Source organism: Salvia splendens, chromosome 14, assembly GCF_004379255.2.
Source record: "Salvia splendens isolate huo1 chromosome 14, SspV2, whole genome shotgun sequence".
NCBI classification, from domain to species: Eukaryota; Viridiplantae; Streptophyta; class Magnoliopsida; order Lamiales; family Lamiaceae; genus Salvia; species Salvia splendens.
In genome coordinates, this window is record NC_056045.1 from 14,021,341 (window position 1) to 14,048,232 (window position 26,892).

Here is a 26,892-nt window from a genome sequence, read left to right on the forward strand (position 1 = left end):
GAAGACATTTCACCACGCCCTGAATTCAATTCAACCATACAAAATTTCAAATCAGAAATGCAATATCGTCGAAACATGGCCCATGGCACAAAAATCAAAATCATAATTCCATCTGCCCAACTGTAAACTTCATCCAAGAATTGCAAAATTATCAACTGCCCGACTGTAGCCCTACAGACGGAAACCCTAGCCCAAATTGAGATTCAATCTCCTAAACCCTTGTATACAGTAAATTTAGGGGATTCCATTCCAGATGAAATACCCAAAATTCCAGTTACCGCACATATGAAATCCCCTAAAATGTGGATACCACTGTAACCCTACAGCCACAAACCCTTGCCGATCAAACCGAAGTGGAACGGTGGAAAGATGAAATGTGATTGCAAAATACACACGTTACGACTTACAGATAGCAAACCGAAATGTAAGGAAGTGGATCGAGGGAAAGAAGAAATGTAACAAGGTGGAACGCGAGAAAGATGAAAGGTAAAATGAAGTGGAACGACAACGAGAAAGATGAAATGTAAAATGAAGTGGAACGATAAAGATGAAAGCAATCATACTAAGAGGGAATGTGAAATACAAACGCATGATGGAAAATTAGATAATTGATGTTTGAAGGGACGTCTCTTACACATCAGTCTAGATGTGCAGATAGAGTCAGAAGCTATGCAGCCAAATGGACTATAATGCCCTTCAGCCCATTTGGGCATTTTCATCCGAAAAATGGCAAAATATGCACTGTTTGTGATTATATATTTTGTTAGATACATGTGTAGTGATTTTTAGATGTTAGGGGTGTCTGCTGTTACACAGCGAAATGTTAGGGGTATTTTGTGCAGTTCACTCTAACATTTAAGTACTAATATGTTGAAGGAATAGAGAATTTAAAAAGTGCGTGAAATAATTAGAAATAGTGGCGGTACTTAATCAATATTTTTATCAAGCCGCCTACAGTTCCTTAAACCCTATCTCTCTCTCGTCTTGTCTCTACACCTTCTCGCCTGAAAAAATTATAGTAGAAGCTTCAGATTACTCAGAAAAGGTGAGGAGTGTTCTGGTATTTTTATCATCCTTTCCCTATTTACAGATTGTTATGACGCTTCTTTTTAATTCTCTACATTTTGTTGTGTAATTGAATTTTTGAATCGTTCAATTCGCATATGAAATTTGTAGAGACTCAATAAGGCGACAACTATACTCCTCCATTTCATTTCAGTATTCTAATCGTTCAATTCTAAAAGTTTTGTGTGCTTATTTTATTGATGTAATATATGCAGTTATGGCTTCTAAAGGACGAATGCAACGTAGAAGAATGTTCGTTTACAAGATGAATCAGATATATCACATCAAAGGTTGACAAATCCTGAAGGTAAAAAGACAATTGGATAGAGCATGCTCATGCTCATCAGTTGGTTTTATTTGATTTTTGCTGTATGATATCCTTTTCCAAGTGGGGTTATTTACACATTACACTGCTGTTTGTAGATATGTGGGTTTTGTGTTTTGGATGTTGATGATTTCTTGAATGCGTTTAGTGAAAAAGAGATGGATTCATGTCGTGGGTGTCTTGTTTGAGATGTATTTGCTAGTTTTATATGGTTTTTTAGTGATGAAGTGCAGAACTTGATCTTTTTTTTACTTTGAATGTGAAATGTAGCAAGGAGATATATCCTTAATCATTTTGCGCATTATTTTTCCACCGCTGAATTTGCCTTTGTCTATTGTAATTTATCAGTTAAGGACATAAAATAGGCATTTAGTGTCTATTAGCCTTGCGTCAAATGGATAGGGTAATCTATAGGTTGTATGCTTTTTCTTCATTTTCATAATTTTTTGCCAAAGGAGCTTGCATTTGTCACGTCTACCCTCTTTGTGTGTTAAGTTTCTATGTGGACTTACTTTTGTACATGGAAATAATTTAATCTATTTGAACATATATTTTATAATGATATGCAGATTTTACTACAAGAACTACATTAGGCAGAAGAATTTATAATAGAAACATACATCAAGAAGATTCAAACATAGTCACACATTCAAACCGTGAGGATATGAGCATTGATATTGAACAAGAGGAAGATGAAGGTAATGGACAATCAAACACTATGACAAGTTATGTAAGCTTTTTTATTTTTAGACTAATCCTATTATTTTTTATGCTTCAATACGGTGCATTTGGAGCTGTCATTGTTGAAAAGGAAAGTAGATGTCCTACCTATATGAAAAATATATGGGGTCGTCCTTTAAACTTACCACTTATGTCAGTTGAATATAATGAGTTCGGTCAACCTATAGGTGGTGAGAAAAGCAAGCTTTGTCATTGTTTGGCCATGTTCCTTGATATTCTCTATCAATTATTTACTACTACTATATTATTACTAAATGCATTTTAGTTTGATTCTAAGTATATTTTCATCTTATATATGTAGGTGACTCCCATTGAGTAGTGACAATTTCTTGATTCACATATGGATTCAAGATAATCTATTGTTAATTAGTTTATTTATGACTGCATTATTTTATATTTTATCTGTTTAGTGTTTCTTTCAATGTTAATTAATTTGTTAATTAAGTAGGCTTTTCTGTTTAGATGTTTAATATTAAGTAGACTTTCAATGTTAATTAACTTTTCTGTTTAGTGTTTCTTTCAATGTTAATTAATTTGTTCTAGGAAGTTGATTTATTTGAGGTTTTATTCTATAGAACACATGTAACTTTTCAACTCATGATAGTAATTTAAAATTTTTAAATTTTTTTGCAAGGCACGTTGCAGAGGAACTTGTTCTTTCTACGAATAGGAAGAAGAGGCTCACATATATAAAGAGAGAAGCAATTTATTATGCTTTATAGTCTGTACTAGTATGCTCACATAGTTTAAGAGGAATATGAATTGACATTTCATATTGTTGGAATGCATGTTTAGAGTTTTGAAATACTTTAGATTTTTATATATTTGAATGTTAATTTTATTTACATGATTTGTTGATAAAAGTTTGTTGGATTATTAAATTTAGTTTATTATTGTATTTTGTATATGGAAGTAACAAAAATAATTATATATTTTAAAAAATATAATTTTAAGCATTTAAATGATGAAATTATATTTTTTTAATATTCGAAGGACCAATGTATAAATTATGGAAATTCATAGGTGAAAATTATAAATTACATACAATACAATTAGGGGGTAATGTAATTAGAACCATTCACATGTGGTATCTTTTAAATTTTTCATACGTACTAAGATAGTTATGACATTCTCGAAACACTACAAGTAATTTTACATTACGTTTCCAAGTGAAATAGTAGACCCTCTATCCTTTAACTCAAAGTATTATTACATCTTTCGTTATCACACTTGCACCCACTGTGATTATAGATGAAGTGTAATAAAAAAATATATATATATCTTGACATTTCTAAGTGTGATCAAATGATGATTTTTTTGTAGCGAGAGTCTTAACCCACTTAATGAATGTGTGGCAGCAGCCGATCCCTTTTCCGATTGTGTCGTACAAACAATCTCGAGTAGGTCCATAGTCTCTGTGGTTCGACCCCGCTCTTGCCGCTTATACTTTGTAATATTTGTTGCATTAGTAGGAAAATTATAAATCTTGTTGAAAGGAGGAACACGTGCACACGTCACACGTGCAAAAATCCTCTCTTCAGTGCTTTTGGCTGGTTTACCTATTTTTGGGAGAGATAATGCACAAATTTTGAGTTTAAATGTGCATGGTTACTACTAAATGTTAGGACTACCGCAGCATAAGATACGAAAAACAAACAGGTCCTTTCGGATATATTTAGGTGATTATGTATTCGATTCCAATTTCATGCTATTAAACTAGATCTATAGATTAAATACATCAAAACACATACAACATGCAATTTTGATGTAGATTTGATTGTTACCTCTCGATCCATTGATGGATTGACATTGCTAGCTGCACCTCCCGGTGATCATTCATTTATCGACCACGAATCTTCCATACTATTCCCACGTCCTTCATTATTCATCCGTGTGGGCAGATCTCGAAGAATAAAAAATAGTCTTGATGAGATCTAGGAAGAACACTACACCAAACAATCTATCTCGATTCAATTCTATGGATTAGAATGAACAAGATGAAGCTTAACCAAAACCCTAGATCTCCCTACAATGATGGCTCAAAAATTGAGGCAAAGGGAGAGAGAGAAACCAATTTCTCGGCGGCTAGGGTTAGGGTTTTGGAGTTGTCTTGTGTGCTGTGGTGTCTTCTAGGGTTTCTCATCTCTTCACTTTTTATAAGCTTGGACTTTTTGGGCTAGGATGATGATCCATGGAATGTTTTAGATGTTGGGCTCACCCAATAGATAAATATCAAATTAAATTAATTGACCTATGATTTAATATATTATCAATGGGATATTATTTTATTCCACTAAAGAATTGAAGGGGTTGGCAGCGGAAGCGTGCGTTCTAACGGATCTCACAAAACTGATCTATTTAGCAGATTATTCAGACAAACTCTATTCGTGTAATTATCACATGTATCATGCTCGCAACTTGAATTATAAACATGTTTTAGCACAAAATATCCCTAAAACATGCGTACTACGGAGTTAGCCAATTTACCTCGTTGATTCACTTGAGAATCGAAGTTGACTTGCGTGTTGTCTACGTGAAGATCTTGAGAACTCAACCTCGGATCTTCTGACTGGTGTCCCGGACTGTAGACTGATATTTGTGTGGGCAAATCTTACCAGTGTACTAGGACTTAAATAACGAAGACGGAAAACTGCTCACGGAAGGAGATCAATTTTTGATTCTCTCTCTAGATGGAGAGGGACGAAAATTATGATTAGGAAAAAGTGTATTTTCGATTCTCTCTCTAGATGGAGAGGGATCTAAGGAAGAATTTGGACATGACCTCACCCAATTAGCTTTTTACTAATTAAATTGAACCCGCAATTTAATACAAGCTTATACTGGAATATTACAAGCAGCCACTACAGAAGTAATATTGCACTGCCTTTCCAAATCCGAAATTACAAGTATTCCGGGTTTCCGTTTGTGTGTGTAATTCATTTCCCGTGGTTATGATAGAAACATCCATTAATTAATCAATGCCTGCTATGGACTTAATTAATTAACATATTTTAATCTCCAAGAGTGGACTTAGCAAGAAACTCTTATTTATTATTCATAGAGTAATAAAACTCCAACTAGCTAGGTTTCGAATAATAAAACCTTGTTTCGAGCTCCTCTTGTGGATGTTATCAAACGAGACTCTCCTCGTGCATGATTCAACATAATAGCAATCCTAGCACCGCCAGATAATGATCATCACTACCCAATATACCTGGATCGTTGGGTGACGAAAAACGCGCACCTTTGGTAAGTCAAAGTAGTAGATACTCAATATCGTATGCTGAATGCTAACGTACAATGATTAAGAAATTCATTATCAAGACCTCGTCTTTCAGTAGATAGCATAAAGACTCGTCTTGCTGTTAGATCCATTCAGTGCTATACCACACCAAAGTCATCTTATTTCAATAAGGCTTAGAAATAGTCGGACTAACATTGCAACCTATCACGATAGGTAGTCTACGCCTATATAGGTTGTGAAATTATTAATTTTCTTTGTTCAGGACTGACCGAGTACCTTAAATTGAGCGCAGCCCACAACCGGTCTACTAAAACGGTGATGCTCTTGGTTCTTTCGAATTTGCCACAGCACCAGAATTGTGACAATACACGGTGATGCTCTTGGATAGATTCGTAACCACACCTAAATCCATAAGGAAGTTCTTGAACCATACTGCCTTTTTTGCAGCCTCCGAAGCGGCCACATACTCGGCTTCCATGGTCGATTACGTGATGCATTTCTGCTTCACACTATTCCAAATTACGGCTCCACCTCCTAAGGTGAACTCATATCCTGAAGTAGATTTCCTCGAGTCCTAATTAGCTTGAAAGTTTGAGTCAGTGTATCCCAAAGGACAGAGCTCGACTGCATTGTAAACTAGAGCATAGTCCTTAGTCTGTTTAAGGTACTTGAGTATGTTCTTTACCACAGCCCAATGTCCTTGGCCCGGATTTGACTGATATCTTTCCACCATGCCAACAGTAAAGCAAATATCAGGTCTCGTACAAAGCATAACATACATGAGACTTCCAACTACCGAAGCGTATGGAATCCTTCTCATTGCTTTTATCTCAGACGACGTTTTGGGGCACATCTCTTGAGATAGATGGATACCATGTCTAAAAGGTAAGAAACCTTTCTTGGCATCCTGCATGCTAAAACGACTAAGTACTGTGTTGATGTAAGGTTCTTGAGATAAGCACAACATCTTCTTTTCTCGATTCCGAAGAACCTTGATCCCGAGGATGTGTCCCGCGTTTCCCATATCCTTCATCTCGAACTGGTTTGACAACCAAGTTCGTACTGATGACCACATCTTTTTATTGTTTCCAATTAGAAGAATGTCATCTACATATAAAACTAAGAACACTACATTCCCCTTTTCAACCTTCTTATACACGCAACTTTCATTTGGGCACTTTTCGAATCCAAACTTTCGAACAGTTTGATCAAAACACTGGTTCCATGATCTAGATGCTTGCTTAAGGCCATAAATAGCCTTCTTAAGCTTCCAAACCATGTGTTCTTTGCCCTTTATGGCATATCCTTCGGGTTGTTCCATGTAGATGGTCTCCTCAAGACCGCCGTTTAGAAACGTAGTCTTAACGTCCATCTGCCATACATCCCAATCCATATAAGCTGTTATAGACAATAGTATCCGGATCGATTTGAGCATGGCCACTAGTGAGAAATCTCGTCGTAATCGACACCTTCCTTTTGGGTATACCCCTTAGCCACTAGTCTTGCCTTGAAGACTTTAACTCGTCCATCGGGTCCTTGTTTACGTTTATATATCCACTTACTCCCAATGGCAGTACAACCTTCGGGTAGGACAGACAAATCGTAGACGTCTTTGTCTATCATAGATTGTAGTTCTGAATCCATTGCTTTTACCCGTTCGCAATGATCCACATCTGCGGCACGACACTACAATACTTGGATCTAATACATTGTTGTCCGAGAAGTGATCCATGGATTCCCCCAAACCAATGTATCTATCGAGCTCATGCGAGACCCTCCCACTGCGGTACGACACTACAATACTTGGAGTAGAAGTTGAAGTTTCGGGAATTGTTTGTACTCTTGGTACTTGTTCTTTGTGAATGGAACTTGTGACAGAAGTTAGCTCTTCAAGAGCCACTTCACTGCTGGGTTTATGATTCATTACACAGTCTTCCTCTAAGAATGTGGCGTGAGTGCTCACAATAACTTTCTTATCTCGGAGACTAAAGAATTCATAACCTTTCATCCCTCTGGGGTACCTTGTAAACAAACATACCTCCGTCCTTGATCCTAGCTTAGTTGGATCCTTTTCCAATACATGAGCCGGGCAACCCCAAATCTTGAGATGTGTTAGATTAGGCTTGCGCCCAGTGCACAACTCATAAGGAGTAGTAGGTACGGATTTTGACGGTAGATTGTCTAATATAAGGCTTGCAGAAAGCAAGGCATGTCCCCAAAACAAAATAGGTTGCCGTGCATAACTCATCATCGATCGGACCATGTTTAACAAGGTCCTGTCCCTTCCTTCAGCCACGTTGTTCTGCTGGGGCGTGCCCGCCGCAGTCAGTTGGGATTCAATTCCCGACTCCGATAAGTAGTTCAAAAACTCGGCACTGAGGTATTCGCCACCACGATCAGATCACAGGCATTTGATATTCTTGCCATGATACTTTTCCACTTGAGCCTTAAATTTTTTGAACTTGTCAAAAGACTCTGACTTGTGGGTCATCAAATAGACATATCCAATTTTCGAGAAGTCATCAATGAATGTGATGAAGTATCGAAAACCACCTCTTGCTTCAGTAGACATTGGTCCACATACATCGGAATGAACGAGCTCAAGTACTTCCTTGGCCCTATTGCCCTTAGCCTGAAAAGGCCTCTTGGTCATCTTGCCTTCTAAGCATGACTCACACTTATGAAAAGGTTCCTCCTCTAGACCTTTAATTAGATCTTGTTGAACAAGAGAATGGATCCTCCTTTCATTAGTATGACCAAGTCTAAGGTGTCATAAGTACGTTTCGTTCATTGAACTTGAAGGTTCCTTTCGTTTCTTTGAAATTTTCGATGTTGTATTGAGTTCTGATTTGCGATTATTAAACTGTGTACATGTGATTGTGTACAGATCGTTTTCCATGATACCACGACAGATATAAGAGTCATCTTTCTTAATAACGCAGTTGTCATTAAAAGAAATCGAATATCCATCAAAAACTAATTTAGAAACTGAAATTAAATTTCTTCTAAAAGAAGGTATCAACAAAACATTCTTCAAAATCAAAAATCTATCACTACTAAAACGCAAATAAACGTCTCCCACTGCAACGGCCGCCACTTTTGTAGCGTCGTCCAGCTGGACTTCGATCTCACGATCATGTAGCCGTCTTGTCACCTGCATTAAGTCAGGATCAAAACAAATATGATCAGTGGCTCCCGTGTCAATTACCCAAGTGCAAGTAGATGTCGAAGCCAAACATGACTCGACGACTAAAGCTTGGTGCATACCTGTACCCTTGCCCTTTTTAGGACAGTCTGGCTTCCAATGTCCCTTTTCTCCACACTTGAAACACTTCCTCGTGGGCTTCTTGTTTGAGCTCTTTTTCTTCTTTCCCTTAGCCACTTTGCCCGATTCTGAGTTCGGTGTCTGCTTTTTCCTTTGCTAGGCTTGAAGCCAGAGGACCGAGGCGCGTTGAAGTCATCATGGTCACCTTAGTTTGGATCATAAGGTCCTCTGCCGACTGAAGTTCAGTCAATAGCTCTGCCAAGGTGTAGTTCCTTTTGTTTATCTCAAAATTGAGCTTGAACTGTTGGAAGCTAGGGGGAAGACTTTGAAGGATAATAGTCACTTGGGACTCGGGATCGATCGTCCCTCCCAAGACCTCAATTCTGAGTACATGGTCCCTCACAGACGAGCCTTCCTTCATTGTCTTCGACATGATACTCCGAAAGGCTTGGGACTTTGTCGTTCGATTCTGAGTACCAAAGAGATTCTTGAGATTCTGCATGATCTCGGCGGCTGTTTCCATGGCTGAATGTTGATGGTTGAGCACTGATGACATAGATGTTAACATATAGCACTTAGCCATCTCATTCGCCTTATGCCACCGTCTGTGTGCATCTCTGACTCCTGCCGCTGCGTTGGCCGGCGGCACTGGAGGTCGCGGGGTTGTGAGTACAAAGTTGTACTATTCTGCTGTAAGAACGATATCCAAGTTTTGCTTCTATTCTATGTAATTTTGGCCCTCGAATTTGTTTTCTTTAAGAATTATAGAAAGAGGATTGAACGACATATTGACGATTTGATTTGCATTGCAAAACAACTGTAAAATTAAAATTTTGTACCCTCTAAAGGAAGTTAATACGCATAAAAATCTTACAATTTTACTGGTCACAACACCGACGAATAGTCCACAGACCACAGAGTGGCATGGCCGCCTAATGTTGCCTAAGCAAGACCACCGAATTTAGCATTACAGAGTCTCATTCCTACAACACACTCCCATAACAATGCTCATGTGCTGCTAATAAGATCAAGCTATCCCATAAATCCTGTGTGAACTTCTGAATCTCGTAGTTTCTTAGGATTATTGTCCCCACAGAGCAGGTGGTGATAATATTGGAAACCACACTCTAGTTCATATTATTTATATTTGAGAAGTCCGCCCTCATGAACTCGCTATTTCTTAGGATTATTGCCCCCACAGAGCAGGTGGCGATAATATTAGAAAAAAGCTTCATAAATCGCAGACCAATTGATGGAGACCATATACAAACGTTGAGTTCGTAATTATAGCTTAGATATTTTGGTTATGGTTTTATTTAATTATCCTTAGCCTTGAGGCAGATTAAGGCTTGATTAAATTCTGTTGGTATTTAATATCCCTAAAACATGCGTACTATGGAGTTAGCCAATTTACCTCGTTGATTCACTTGAGAATCGAAGATGACTTGCGTGTTGTCTACGTGAAGATCTTGAGAACTCGACCTCGGATCTTCTGACTGGTGTCCCGGACTGTAGACTGGTATTTGTGGGGGCAAATCTTACCAGTGTACTAGGACTTAAATAACGAAGACAGAAAACTGCTCACGGAAGGAGAGCAATTTTCGATTCTCTCTCTAGATGGAGAGGGACGAAAATTATGATAAGGAAAAAGTGTATTTTCTGTCTCCTTTATTTTCCTATTTATATTAGGTCACATATTGGGCCCAGTCAGGGATCTAAGAAAGAATTTGGACATGGCCTCACCCAATTAGATTTTTACTAATTAAATTGAACCCACAATTTAATACAAGCTTATACTAGAATATCACAAGCAGCCACTATAGAAGTAATATTGCACTGCCTTTCCAAATCCGAAATTACAAGTATTCCGGGTTTCCTTTAATTTGTTTAATTTTATTTCTCACGCTTAAGATAGAAATATCCATTAATTAATCAATGCCTGCTATGGACTTAATTAATTAACATATTTTAATCTCCAAGAGTGGACTTTGCAAGAAACTCTTATTTATTATTCATAGAGTAATAAAACTCCAACTAGCTAGGTTTTGAATAATAAAACCTTGTTTCGAGCTCCTCTTGTGCATGTTATCAAACGAGACTCTCCTCGCGCACGATTCAACATAATAGCAATCCTAGCACCGTCAGATAATGATCACCACTACCCAATATACCTGGATCGTTGGGTGACGAAAAACCCGCACTTTGGTAAGTCAAAGTAGTAGATACTCAATATCGTATGCTCAATGCTAACGTACATTGATTAAGAAATTAATTATCACGACCTCGTCTTTCAGTAGATAGCATAAAGACTCGTCTTGCTGTTAGATCCATTCAGTGCTATACCACACCAACGTCATCTTATTTTAATAAGGCTTAGAAATAGTCGGACTGAAATTGCAACCTTTCACGATAGGTAGTCTAGGCCTATCTAGGTTGTGAAATTATTATTTTTCTTTGTTCATGACTGACCGCATACCTTAAACTGAGCGCAGCCCACAACCGGTCTACTAAAACAAAGACTTAGACTTTGTTATGTTCGCTTGTACATTTAAATATGCAATAAACATCCATTAAATATAAAAATAACAACATCATGACAAAAATAATCTGTTGCATTCATTGGAAAATAATAATTCGAGTTTTACAGTATTCAATCACTCGAATGGTGATTTCTAGTATACAAACCCTAACAAGAATAATATTGCACTTCCATCTAAATCACTGAATTAGATATAACTTGAGTACATTTTATTTTATAATATTTCCCGCATTTAAGATTATCTTAATCCTTTAATTTAATTCTTTTTTCTGCTATGTGACTTAAATTAAATTAATTCTCCAAATAGTTTTTCTAGTTTGAAACTTTATTTATTATTCATGGAATAAAATTCCAACTGCGCAGATTTCTGAGTAATAAATTCCTTTTTCAAACACTTCTTGGGGATTTAAGCATACCATACTGGACACGCAAATTCTATAAAATAATATTACAATACTTTCATGTTATTAAATTACTACCACCCAAGATATCATGTTTGAGTTACGTACAAACTCTCCCATATTGATAAGTCAAAGTGGCGTCTGATTAAATAAACAATATTGATATTAATTTCATAGACTAGAAAATACTAAAATTTCTGAAATATATTTTTTCAGTAGATAGCGATAAAGAATACATTCTTTATTAGATCATTTCAATGCTTTACCACACCACTGTTACTAATCTGTTCTTAGGTAAGATAGAATTATCACAAACACTACAACCATACCAATAGGTAGCCAAGGTCTATCTAGGTTGTGAACATGTTTTTCTTCGTACTAGATCTGGTCAAGTCCCCTACTGGAAAACTCATGAGGAACCATCGAATTTCCCTACTTTGACCCTCTTAGTAAGAAGCCTTAGACTTGTTTAGTATTCAATAAACAAACTATTATATTATATTATTTACTCATAATTAGGTAAACAAGTGGACGTGGTGTTCCTCGTAAACATATACAAGCTGATTGTACAAAGGCATGTACGCTCGAAGCATCTTTTAGTGGAATAATTTTATATGCCTTTCTCAAGTGCAGTTATACATATTCCTCTATCAAAATCCAGTATTTTTTATCCTTCTGAATTTCTACTAATTGAAAGTAGAATACTTCTAGCAATATATGAAGTTTTAATCATGTCGAATATGATTCAAAAACTTTAATTTTATAATCTCAATTTAACTTGGTATTATCCTTGCTATATAATTTGTGATGTAAATGTATGTATGAACATAATTGTCTCATCACAATGACAAATTGGAAATTAGTCCTTATGACAAAATAAAACTGAATGATTGTATTCTTTGTTTTATAGTCATAAATTCCAAGAGTTTATTATTTAATCATTGTTGTGACTTCTTACTTTAAATACTTTCTTTGGAAATCCAAAAGTATCTATAATTTTAATAGTTAACTTGGAAAAACCTTATAATGTTATTAGAGTTTTGAAAGTTGTGCATATCACCACTCCTTTCATTATAGGGTGTGAGCCCTTTTAACTCTATCGAATATTATCTTAATTGCATTTATGAATATTCTATGAGACAAAATTTAGCTCCTACTTTTAAAAGTAGATAAATAGAAGTCTCAATATTCTTTAAGCTATTAAAACAATTTAAACAGTGTCTGGAGTTAAATTCATCCTAGTTTAATAAAACGAGCTATGAAGCTTTTATTAAACTCTTAGAATTTAATTATTCCTTAAGAAAAGCTCCCACTATTTTAATTATCACTTTCACAACAAAATAAATAAAATACCAACTATTCAAATAGTTAACTCTTGGCTTGGAACATTAAAATAAATTTTAATGTGCACACTATATTTACTATACAAGTAAATACTTTTCTTGTAACTAGTTGAATTAATTTACTCGTCTTGTAATCAATTATTGCGATTATTTTTCTTATATCTTTATTTGAACAAACGCAATCAAAAGATCATTTTATTTTGTTTGAATCCATGTCGAACATAAAGTTCAATTGAGTCATTGACAAAATAATGGTTCAAAACCTAAAGGATTAAAGAAACTTAATAAGCAGCATGATTAGAAGCAAAACTTCTTCATAATTGAATCAACAAGTATAACCACAAGTAAACAATTTATATTAAACTTGCTTTCATTCGATGTCATAAGTAATCGGATAATCAAAAATTCATTTTTCTGATAATGCAAGCATTATAAAACGATATTGATAATCCAAAACGACAATTGATAATCTAGGAATATAATTCCACATCAATAATCCAATATGATATCAAAAACAATATCCAAATATCATAAACCCAAATTCAACAATTGTTAATAAAGCAAAAATAAACTCCTGCTGACTTGAACATGGTCATTTCAAAGATCACCCATTTTCTTCATCTCTGCTTGAGCACTTACAAGCTTGTTATAAAGCTCCAGAATTGAAATCGTTTTGTCGCTAAACAAAATTTCATCTCTAACTTCATTAAAACTATCTGGAAGCCCATCAAGGATCATCATCTGCCGGGTTTCTGGGTCAATTTGCCCCCCCGACTAGAGAAGTTCATGGAAGTAGCCATGCATGACTAGGACATACTTGCCCACGTCTTTGCCCTCTTCCAATACTTCACTCCTTAAATGCTTCACAACAAGTCCAGCTCTTGCCTTGGGGACACTTCTGCAAACCTCTTTGGCTTGTTAATTAACGGCCTATTGGGTTCGTCAAACCTCTCAAGGGCATTGCCAATAGTGGGCAACAGAAACCCCTTGAGATGACAATTCGCGGTATGCCATCGAGCGTGCAGTTCCTTGTCCTCATCTTGTAGATGGAATGTAGGAGGACGGTCCTCACTGAGAACTAACTTCAAGTCATTGACCAAGAGGTCAACATCAAGTCTATTTTTCAATCCCTTATATAATTCAGAATCATGCTTCCTCGAACTAAGTATCACGTAATAAATATCCCAAGTAGTAATCATCTTTTGTTCAAGCTAAGAATAAACACCAATAATATAAACATGTAAAATTTCATGGAATTGCAAATAACCACAAAATAATTCATCCATTTTACATCCACAAAAATCAAGCATAAACGTTCTTCAACGAGGAAGCCGTGTCATATTCATGCAAGAAATTCATTAGTTTTACTGGCCAAAATATCGACAGATAGTCCAGAGACCATAAGAATGGCATGGCTGACTAATATTGCTAAAACGTTTTAACCATAAAATTAAGCACTAAGGATTCATCACTTGTGCGTGAACTCCTCTAAAGAAAGGTCGAACCGGACAAGCACCTCCTCCTATAGCTCCCTCTAAACATTATTAAAATACAAGTCCTTATAATTTCGCAACAATATTGCTCCGGTAAAGACCAGTCGCGATATTATTGAAAAACTAATTTTACGATTTTAATAACATCTATCTAGAGAAATCTAAACATACAAACTGGTAATGTTCCTCTGGTAAAGACATGCCGGTCACTACTTCGTACTTAGATCAATTTTATGGAGACCATATACAAACATGTTGTAATTATCGCTTCATATTTTTGAGTTGGCGGTTTTAATAGTTTAATTATCACTTAAGCAGATTAGGTAGGCATCCACATTCAAAGTATAATTAAACATGTACTAGCTATGCATGTAATGCAATAAATACATAGGCGATGCTCGAGTTAAACTAGATTTTAACAAATAAAATCATAACTCACTAATACTATTAACTAGTATAGGAAAGTAAGGATCGATCCCACAAAAATGAGGCGTTAGAGATTTGCAGGCTGGACACAAAATGGGAATGACTGCGGCCACGCTTTCTAGGGGTGGGTTAAGTTAACTACTGGACTTGAGAGATTAAACTATTAAACTGATCAACTCATAAAAGCTCAACTAGTCTACTTGAAACTCAACTGAACTTTCCATAAATGGACAAACAAAATAAACGGGAGACTGTCAGTCCCCTGCAAAGTGTACGATAAAGCAAAAACTTTTTAACGACTTCATCTTCTTCACAAAATCATTATGGAAAACAGAGCAAAGAACAAATCCGAGAAAAACTACAGAAGAGGAACATCAAACAACTCCTAAAATTAAATCTACTACTAAAATCTAAGCTGCGGCTACGTAAACACAAAACTAACCCATACTCATGCAGGAGCGAAACAGAAACTGCTAGATCTAAACACCCTAAGAACTTTCAAGCGTAAAACATCAGATCTGACTAAATCGAAACATCACAAAACATTCCAAGTTAAGATGTGAGACATAAAACATAAATCAAGACATGTCGGAAGTATCATGCATGAAACAGAACATATCAGCCGGAAATGAAAACATAACTTCAAATCTACTAAATCAAAGCATCAAAAGTCGATAACATCCAAAATTGAACTGAAAAACTAACAAGGAAAGCAGAAAATTGTTTCATCGTTTATTCTCGAAGCGGAATAACAGAACCAAAAGATTAAAAGTGTGGAAACCAACATCAAAACACCAACCAAACTAAACTAAACTAGAATAGGACCAAGTGTGTGTATGAAAACAGGAAGATGAAGTGCTCGGAGCTCGCAATTCCAGCTCTGAAAGAGAGCTGAAAACTAATGAGTGACACCGACAGAAGCTGCTTCCTTACTCCTTCTCTATCTCCATTTATAGGAAGGCATGAGGTCTTGATCCTTAGGGCATTTGTTCTTTGAAAGGTCATCCGTACCCTTTGCCCTTGAAGATTTTTCTTGTGCGACGCATTAGTTTTCTCATCGGGTGCTCCGCTGCATGTCATTAGCTTCAACTTGATCCGTTTGTGCAGCAATTTGGCTCCTTCTCCTGATCCATTCGTCCGCCCGGTTGATCAACTCAGTTTCTGAAAACGGCGGACTTATACACACACCTGGCTCAAAATTAGATGTTAGTTAACAGAATTTGATGAAGTTTTACTACAGAACACATGCATGAAATGAGCCTCATCATATAGGCATCCTATACCTAGACTAGATGACATGCTTGAGGACTTATGTGGCTCTACTTTCTTCTCTAAGATTGATTTGGCTAGTGGGTAAAATCAAATTCGCATGAAAGAGGGAGATGAGTGAAAAACCGCTTTTAAAACCAAGTTTGGCTTGTATGAATGGCTTGTTATGCCTTTTCGGTTGACTAATGCTCCCTCTACTTTCATGCGTTTAATGAACCATGTGCTTCGTCCCTTTATTGGAAAATTTGTGGTTGTGTATTTTGATGATATATTGATTTATAGCAAAAGTGTTGAAGAGCATGCTAGTCATCTTAGGGATATGCTTGAAGTGTTGAGTGTCTAGAGCTTGCTTGCATGCTTGAAGTGTTGAGAATGCATGCGTTATATGCTAAATTTCCTAAATGCACTTTTTGTGTTGATGAAGTTGTGTTTCTTGGTTTTATGGTGGGGAGAGATGGAGTGAAGGTAGATGAGGAAAAAGTGAAGGCAATTAGGGAGTGGTCTACATCCAAGAATGTGAGTGAGATTCGATCTTTCCATGGCCTAGCAAGCTTCTATAGGAGGTTTGTGAGAGATTTTTCTACTAAGGTCTTCCCTTTAAATCACCTTGTGAAGAAGAATGTAGAGTTTAAGTGGGGAGAGGAGCAAGAGAAAGCCTTTAATACCTTGAAAAATGACCTTACCATGCTCATTTGTTAGCCCTTCCCAACTTTGACAAAACCTTTGAGTTGGAGCGTGATGCTAGTTGGGTAGGAATTGGTGGTGTGCTCATGCAAGAAGGGAAACGCATAGCTTATTTTTCCAAGAAGCTTGGCCAAGCCCAATTGAACTACCCTACATATGATAAGGAGTTGTATTCCATTGTGAGGTGTCTTGAGAATTGGCAACACTATCTCATGCATAGGGAGTTTGTGATTCACACCGACCATGAGTCCATCAAGTTCTTAGGGGGAAAACATAAGCTTGATAAGAGGCATGCTAAGTGGAGTGCTTTTCTAGAAACTTTTCCTTATGTGATCAAGTATAAGAAGGGTAAGGAAAATGTGGTTGCCGATGCTCTTTCTAGGAAGCCACATAATCTTTTGCTTGATAATGTTTTGAATGAGAACCATGCTATGTGTTTGAGGAGACAATTGCATGCCATGTGTGCTTCCAAGTATGTGGGCTTTGAATTTCTTAATGATTTGTATGAGCATGATCTTGACTTTGCCACTATGTATGAAGCTTGTGACAACGGTGCCTCTGATAAGTACTATAGATTGGATGGATACTTGTATAGGGAGAACAAACTTTGCATCCCTATTTGTTCTCTTCGTGACTTGTTGATTAAGGAATCTCATTTGGGTGGTTTGATGAGACATTTTGGAGTGTTGAAAACTTTTGATATTTTAAGTGAGCATTTCTTTTGGCCTTGCATGAAGAAACATGGTGAGAGATTTTGTGGGCAATGCATAGAGTGTAGGCAAGCTAAATCCAAGTCTAGTAATTTTGGGCTTTACACCCCTTTGCCTCCGCCTACACACCCTTGGGTAGATATCTCATTGGATTTTGTGCTTGGTCTACCCATGTCTTCTAGGAAGAATGATAGCATTTTTACAGTGGTAGATAGGTTCTCCAAGATGACTCATTTCATTCCATGTAGGAAGACAAATGATGCTAAGTTCATTGCCAATTTGATCTTTAGGGAGGTAGTCAAGCTACATGGGATTCCAAAGACAATTGTGAGTGATTGGGATGTCATGTTTTTGAGTTTCTTTTGGAAGACTCTTTGGGGTATGTTGGGTACTAAGCTTCTCTTTTCTACTACCGCCCACCCCCAAACGGATGGTCAAACGGAATTAGTTAACCGGTCATTAGGTGCTCTCCTTCGTGCCTTTGTTTTTGAGAATGGAACTTCTTGGGAGGAGTGCCTACCCATTGCCAAGTTTGCCTATAATAGGACCATGCATTCTACTACTTCTCTATCCCCTTTTGAAGTTGTATATGATTTTAATCCTCTTACCCCGTTGGACTTATCCACGGTAGACTTGCCTTTGCCATATTTGTTGGATGTAGGTGGTACAGAGAAGGCTCAATTTGCGAAGGATTTGCATGTTCAAGTACAAGAGCGGATCCGTCGGAAGGGTGAGCAAGTAGCCCGGCAAGTGAATAAGGGGCGCAAGAAAGTTGTCTTCCAACCCGGGGATTGGGTGTAGGTGCACTTTAGGAAGATACGTTTTCCTGACAAGACCAAGGGGAAACTTGCGCCGAGAGGAGATGGTCCATTTCTTGTGTTGGAGCGCGTCAATGATAATGCATATGTGATCGACTTGTCCGGTGAGTACATCGTGAGTTGCACTTTCAATGTAGCTGACTTGAGCCCCTTTGATTTTGTAGGGAGTCCAGATTTGAGGACAAATCCTTAACAAGAAGGGGAGGATGATACGACCCTACATGGAGGCCACACGACGAGGTCCATGGCGAGGCGATTACGAGAGTGGCTCTCTACTTTTGTCCAAAAGACCATGCTAGAGGAGTCCGGGAAGAACGGGGAGCCCGCGATGAGGAACTTGCTAAAAAATGAAGGAGGAAGCAAGCCACCCGATCGGGTGGAATTTGTCTCACCAAGTCACTCGGCCGGGTACAACTCTCTGGGAGAGTCAAGTTCAAGTTGTGCTACCCGGCCGAGTACCCATGTTGCCACCCGACCGGGTGCGTCGTCGAAGGCATGAAGAGTCCAGGGGGTTTCACCCGACCTGGTGACTTTTGGGTCACTTCGTCCACCCGGTCGGGTGACTCACGGAAGGCACGACAGGTCCAGAGACTTTCACCCGGCCGGGTGATTTAGCAGCCTAAAATCCACCCGGTCGGGCAGAGTGACGCATGATAGATTTTGTGGGACTTTTTCTTGGGATTTGGGCCTAAACTATAAATACCCATTTCTCATTTTATTCCTTAGTTTTTGCTAATCATATACTTGAGAGATTTGTTCCTCTTGAAGAGGGTTTTCATCTAATTCTTATGTTTAGGTTGCTTGGTTATGAATTCCTAGTGAAGTATGAATCAAGTAGAGGTATGCTTTGAGGATTGTGGTTGCCTTGAAGATCTAGCCATGAATACATGTTAGTTATGTTGTAAGTGCCTTAGCTTGCTTCATCAATGACTTTGTATTCCAATTTCCACACTATCCAATGTTAATCTTTCTTGTTTCATCTTAGATAAATGAATTCTTGTTGGATCTATGATTTGCCTTTGTTTATTGAGATAAATTGAAAATCTATTTCACAAAAATATTGATCAAGCATCTACAATTGGGTTTTCCTTGGGTTAATGGATCATGATCTCCATGGATCTATATCAGGGATCCATGGAATGACTTAGATGTTGGGGCTCACCCATTATATTAATATCTAATTAAATCAATTGACCCATGATTAAATATATTATCGATGGAATATTATTTTATTCCACTAAAGAATAATATTGCACTCCCATCTAAATCACCAAATTACAAATAACTTGGGTCCATTTTATTTTATAATATTTCCCACGTTTAAGATTATCTTGATCCATCAATTTAATTCTTTTGTCTGCTATGTGACGTGAATTAAATTAATTCTCCAAAGAGTTTTTCTAGTTTGAAACTTTATTTATTATTCGTGGAATAAAATTCCAACTGCGCAGATTTCTGAATAATAAATCCCTTTTTCAAACACCTCTTGGGGATTTAATTATACCACACTAGACACGTGAATTCTATAAAATAATATTTCAATACCTTCATGTTATGCAATTACGAAAAACTCTCCCATATTGATACGTCAAAGTGGCGTCTGATTAAATAAACAATATTGATATTAACTTCATAGACTAGAAAATACTAAAATTTCTGAAATATATTCTTCCAATTGATAGCAATAAAGAATACATTTCGTATTAGATCATTTCAATGCTTTATCACACCACTGTTACTAATCTCTTCTTAGGTAAGAGAGAATTAGCACAAACACTGCAACCATACCAATAGGTAGCTAAGACCTATCTAGGTTGTGAACACGTTTTTCTTCTAACTAGATCTGGTCAAGTCCCCTACTGGAAAACTCATGAGGAATCATCGAATTTCCCTACTTTGACCTTCTTAGTAAGAAGCCTTAGACTTGTTTATTATGTTTCAATAAATAAACCATTATATTATATTATTTATTCTCATAATTAAGTAAACAAGTGGACGTGGCGTTTCTCGTATACATTCACAAACTGACTGTACAAAGGCATGTACGCTCGAGGCATCTTTTAATATACAAACCCCAACACTAAATCAGTTACAGGGTGCAATTTGACCAAGTGGATGAAAAAGAGACAAATCAGAACAAAGATGCAGTTAAAGCTCCAAATACTTCAGGTGAAAAGGGCGTCAGAACGATTACGTACTGACCAGTATACATGCAAAAAGGGCTCGAGATGGAGAAGAAGGATAGCTTGGACTAATCAACCATAATTAAGGGCAAAGAAGTCATCTCGCCACAAGGTTTTACCCTAAAATCAAGGGTAAGCCTCCCTATAAAAGGAAGCCACTTAGAGAAGAAGAAAAGGGGATTATCATCACTCTTAGGTAGAATTCTCTCGGTATTTCAGTCCTTCAGCCCAGTCCAGAGTCTCGTTCTTCGCCACAGCCATGGTCACTTGAAGATCGTCAGTTCACCGGAGTTCCATTCTCTCATCCAGTCAGCAAGATCGTAGTTAGAAGTTCCATCGCCCGGCGTGGCAAAACACTTTTATTTCGCTTTCGTAGTTAAATTGCTTGTTTTTCCTTACGCTGGATCTTTGTTTGCTTTTGAATTTCACTGCCTAGAAGTACTTTGTTTGAAGATCCAAACATGTTTATGCTATGAAGTTGTTTTCTGTTCAGTTTACTTCGCCGATCTCCTTTCCTTCTGCCTAGTTAGCTTAGATCTAGAGTTTCTGGTCGTTTTGAGTATCGAATCGTGTGTTTCCAGTTTGTAGTTTATTTCTTCGAGTTAGCATAATTTGTTTACTTTTATTTCATAGAGGTTTGTTTCATGCAAGGTGCAATTATGTGTTTCCTGTTTTCTTCTATGCTGATCCGTAGGCGGAATTTCAGTTTCGATGTTTGATTTTCGATTTGGAATCTTTGATTGTAGATCTGTGTTCATGAGTTATTAATCTGTGTTTTAATGGTGCTGAATCTGGTTTGTTTTCTGATTTTAGTTTGTGTTTGTTGAAGAAGATGATGTCCATATCCAATGTTGGGGACCACTTTGCTTTTTAGATGCTTTTTGCTTTTTGTCCTTCACTTTTAGTTATACCCTGCAGACCTGTCAGCCTAGTCACCACAACTACTACTACCTTCTGATATTCTGTTTAGCCCAAAATAGAAACCCAGTACCTTTCGAATATTTTCTGTTTCACCATGTCCACGTACACAGCTGCATATCAAAATCCTCTCACACCTCCTAGCCAGTAGGATACCACCTTCAATTTCTTGCCTAGGTAGAGACTCAACCCAAGCGTGGTAGCTAACCAGACCTTTCCAGAATATTACCACAATTCCAAAAACGCATTCATCTCTGTGGGATTCGACCCCTACCTTCACTATACTACCCAGTAGAAGAGGGTTGAGGATTTATTGATACCAGGTTTAGGCTTAGCAGGGGATTGTTTCATCCTGATCAGTAGGATACATCCTTGCTTGAACGACACCTACGCAAACCTGCTCTTTCATAGAGCAAAATCAAATTCGATGCAACGCGAACATGATGCAGAGTCAAACGAAGGAAAAATTAATGAAGAGGGATGATGCAAATTGGACAAGAGACTACACCATGAAGTTAGAGTGAAGAAGGAAGAAGTCATGAAAAATCTTAAGGGTAAAGTTGTCAAGTCAAAGGAGAAACAACCCTAGAGATTTGTGTCACCCGCCATATAAATAGAGGCAATGACATGAAGAAAAAATGAAGAGAGGGAGAGGGCACGATCCTTGTTCCACCACCTTTACTCCAGTCCACAACCTTCGTTAGCTAGCCGAAGGAGAAGTTCAGCCATGCCATTTCCATTCCAGTCGACGTAGTTAGTCAAGCAACAATTGAACCGTTCTTAGGAGTTTAAGCATTTTGTTTTCATTCTCATTTCCATTTTCATTTCTAGTTCTAGCTATCGTTAGATTCCAGTTCTTCGTAGTTAATTTGTAGCTAATCTTGAATCTCATTGTTTAATCGTACATGGATTTCGTTTATGCCAAGCTTTTCGATCTTGCTTTAGTTCAAGTTATTAAGTTGTTTCGTTCGGTTCATCTTTCGTATTTCAAGTTAAGATTGTTGTTGTTTCGTTCGAGCCTGGATACATGTAGATATACTCTTTTCTTATGTGTTTGCATGTTTTCATCGACCGCGTTTCATGATTCCAAGCTGTTCTGTTGAGTAGCACTTGTCTGTTGGCCAATTTGCATACATCTGGGTGAATCTGGTTTTGTTCTTATTTTCGAGTTTGATCTTGCATGTTTACATTTTTAGCTTTGAAATTAAGCTATGGAAGTTGTTTGATTTTGATAGTTTATCCTGGTGAAGAAGAAAATGTCCAAATCAAGTCTGAGACAAAAAATATGCTTTATGCTTTTAGTACTTTTCTCTTTTCAGCTTTTCTGCACTAGGTATTTGGTTAAGATTAATGTTCCCATATTGCTTTTACCTTTTGTCTAGTCCAAATTTAGAAAGTTTCCGTTTGTTGTTTTTCATTCCATGTGCACCAGTAGTTATTCACACAATTTCTGCTCATTAGTTCAAGTTATGATTTAGTTTAAGTCGCCTAGACCTCTTGGCTAAGTTAAATACAAAATCTATTTATCTTCAAATTAATAGTAGTTTAGTCTCAACCCCATAAAGCCTGGTAAGCAGCCCTTTCAAGATGTCTTCGCAAATGTACACGTCCCCTACATCTCCGTGAGATCGATCCTTACTCTGCTATACTAGCCTGTAGAATTGAGTTGAGATTTTTGATATCAGGTTTAGACATAGATCCAATGACAAGACTATGTCTAGGTACCCTCTTGGCCAAGTTGAAACATTGCACACACACAGAGTCTTTATAAATGCACTAGCACGAAACCTAGACCTCCAGTCGTTACTTTTGCAAGTGCCCAGGAAATGGGAACCACCCGGGGGCCTTTATGTGATGTGATGATTATCACAATTCTAATCCATCTTTATACGTGCCATCTTTTGTTTAGATCAAGAATACCACCCGAAGAAATATCATGGTCGATGTGAGGCGGATAAATCTGGATGTTTTCCTTCTGTCCATGTTCCGAGCATTGATAAGGCTAATTTTGTGCATCAGTTATGGGGTTAAATTCAACAATTTATGGGGTCTAACACATCTTTTAAGCCAGGTGTGTAGAAGAAATCGCCAGGTCCAGGAAGAAAGGAAAATAATCACCTGGTAAAGGAAATTGGAGAGAAAATGAGCAAAATGAAGAGGAATTGCCAGACGAAGGAGATCATTAGCTGGAGGGAAGAATGGAGAATTCAAGAGAAAAGCTTCTAGAAGATCGCCTCTACATCTATAAAAGAGAGAGCAAGCAACATGAAGGAGGACGACTTTTTGGCTCTGAGCTCACTTTCACACACTTGAGGTGATCAGAAATCTAGGGGTTTTGGGGGTCATTTTCTGTTGGCTGTTGTGCACCACCGTCCTCGTGTAGGGCGAAGAAATAATTTATCTGCTTTCGTTTTAGTTTTCTGTTCAGATTTCTATCGAGTCTTCGCTGTTCGAAGCTCGACTTTTGCTGTGTTGTTGAAATCTCGTTTAGCTATCTATGGAATTTTTATTTTCTGTCATGAATGATGCTGATGTTGAGGTTTGTTTGTGTTTGATTCTGAGTTTGTAGTTGTTTACTTGAATGGATGCTTTTTGCACTTGATCTAGTGAATTGGAGTTAAACGTGGTTGGAATGTCGTTGATCGGAGTGGATCTGTTGAATCGGAGCTCATGGAGTTGTTTTTTGTTGTAGTTTGGTTCGGATTGCTTGGATATGAAGTGGATTAAGCATCCGACGTGTGGATCTGAAGCAAAGTTGGTTGATCGTGCATAAATCTGATGCCTCATTTCTGTGTTTCTATATACTTAGTCTAGTAGATGTAGATCAGTTCAATTTCCGATTAATCACCAGTTTCTGACGTCTGAATTATGTTGTTCTGTTTGATTCTGGGTTATTACTCTTTTTTCTCCATGTTCGAGCTTGAATCAGGTGATAAGATGCAGATCGTTGTTTGTTAATTTCAGAATTAGTTATTTGCAGCTTTTTATCCGTACTTTACTGTTTTAGGAAATGGTCCCCACTGCTCGTTTGATCTCTGTTTAGCTAGATTAGGAAGTTGTTTACTAGATCGAGGAAGTTCGTTTGAGATATTGAAGTTAAGATGTCCCATGTCCGCATGATATTTTACAGTTTCCTAGGTCTAGTGTTAGTTTTCATTTCCCAGCCTAGTTATAATTTTCTCAACCCAAAATTGCGTGGCAGCAGCCAATTCCTTTTCCATAATCTTTTAAATGCCTTCTTACGCATCCATCTTCGTGGGATCGATCCCTACTTCCCTGTACTAGTTCATAGTATAGCGGGTTGAGGGTTTTGAATGCGAAATTTGTGTGTCCGACGACCGAGACTCTCATGATCCTCTGAGTTCCTAGACCTTGTGACCTAGCGGATTCTCTAGACTTGAGAGGCTTGACCTAGCAAAAAAGCACACACACTTTCTCTAATACCAAGCTTTCAAATGGCGCCGTTGCCGGGGATGGATGGCGTAGTTTATGATTGTGTTTAGAGATTTTGGCGTATATAGTTTTGATTTTTCTTTTTTATTTATTTTCAGTTTATGAGCAGAGGCTCACGGTTTGGACACTGGGGTAACTCATCTGGGTGGAGGAACGATCGGTTTACTTGGCAAGTCAAGGAGACAGCATCTACGGTCACCACCAGATCAGGATTATCTACGAGAGATCCATTTCCGTTTGGTTCAGGAAGTGACGAGAATTGAAGTTCGTCAGGAAGGGAGGATCCCAAGTCGTCTTCAGAAACAAATATAGATAGTCGATTTAGATCCTGAGATCGGTTCGCTCACTGCCCATCTAGATGGTGAGCCAGCCCAGGCTATAGTCACGAATCAGCGTCAGAGGTCTATCGAAATTAAGACAAATGTGTTAGGCATTCTACCGACGTTTTTCAGGCGTAGGAACGAGTGTCCATACGAGTTCCTAAATTAGTTTAGTAAGCTGTGCAGTATTCAGAAAATGCCCAATGATGCAACGGAGGAAGATTATCGCCTACGCGCAATTCCATTCGCCATGAAGGGAGAGACTAACACATGGCTGCTGAGGCTGCCTCAGGATTCCATCCGTACATGGAGAGATTTCAAGTTGGAGTTTCTGGATTATTTTTCCCTTCAAACAAGACAAACGTCCTCAAGAAGGAAATCGTAGATTGTAAGCAGGAGTACGATGAATCTCTGAGTCAATATTGGTCACGATTCAAGGGATTGTTAGATGCTTGCCCGAATCACAGAATGTTCGAAGTAGAAATTTACTATTTGTTCTATGAAGGAGCAACCCCTGAATCAAAGGATCTGATGAATTCCTCGAGCGGGGGAAATTTTATAAAGAAAAAGGGAAGTGAAGCCAGAGAGATCTTGGGGAAGTTGATAGAGGCCAAAATGGCGTACGACAACCCGAGGAACATTATGAGGAGAGGGTCAGCGAATGCGCCGAGGGAGCAAGATGACGAAAGGGTCGAGGCGAGAATAGATAGGCTTGAGAAAGCACTCTTGAGTGCAATCGAGAAGACCAACCCGCTAGCCTCACGACAGAAAGGGAAAACCCCGGGTCCAGGAGAAGCTCCACCCCAGCAATACTATGGCCCTCAAAAGGGGGATTACCAGGCCCAGGTGAATTCGATGGGGAGTTGGAATCTAGATGGGAGTTGAAATCAAGGGAAACATAAGGATGCACCATGGAGAACCCATCCCAATTTTAGATGGTCTGACAGTGACCCGACCCAGCCACCTCCACAACAGAACACCCAGTTTACACACCAACCAGAAAAGGCAGACTAACTGGTCTGGGAGAAATCAGGAAGGGCATAATAACTGGAACAACCGGAATCAGGGCGATCATTCTAATTGGGGAAACATGAATCAAAACCACCAGGGGAGCTCTTATGTACCGCCACACCAAAGGAACTATCCACGAAATTATCAGAATTCCCAACCCAATTACCAGGGGAACCAAGGGCCAGGAAATCAGTACAACAACAGTTCAGGAGGTCAACTTCCGCCAGAACCAAGGTAGTGGACCGAACTTGGGTTTAGGACTAAATTCCGGCCAACCCAACTCTAAACCACCAAGGACTCTTGATGATATGGTGCATGATCTAGTCAGTTCTCAACAACATATGCAGAACAACATGCAATCCAACAATGACGTGGTGCATAAGCTTCAGGACACTCAGATGGAGCAGAAGGAAGCAATGGACATGATGGCAAGGCAATTGTCTCAGATCGCAACTTCGTTGAACGAGATGCGAGGAAACGAAGGAAAGATTCCTGCCTCAGTCAAGCCACCAGACAGAGCTAACATCAGTCAAATCACTTTAAGATCTGGGCATGGTTATGAAGGTCCAGTGATAAGGAAGAATGAAGGAACACTTCCCGTGGAAGGCAAGGAGGAGAAGAACTCAGTTCCTAAACCTGGAAATTCGAAGATAGGTAGAACTGTAAGAGGAGATGACATTCGAG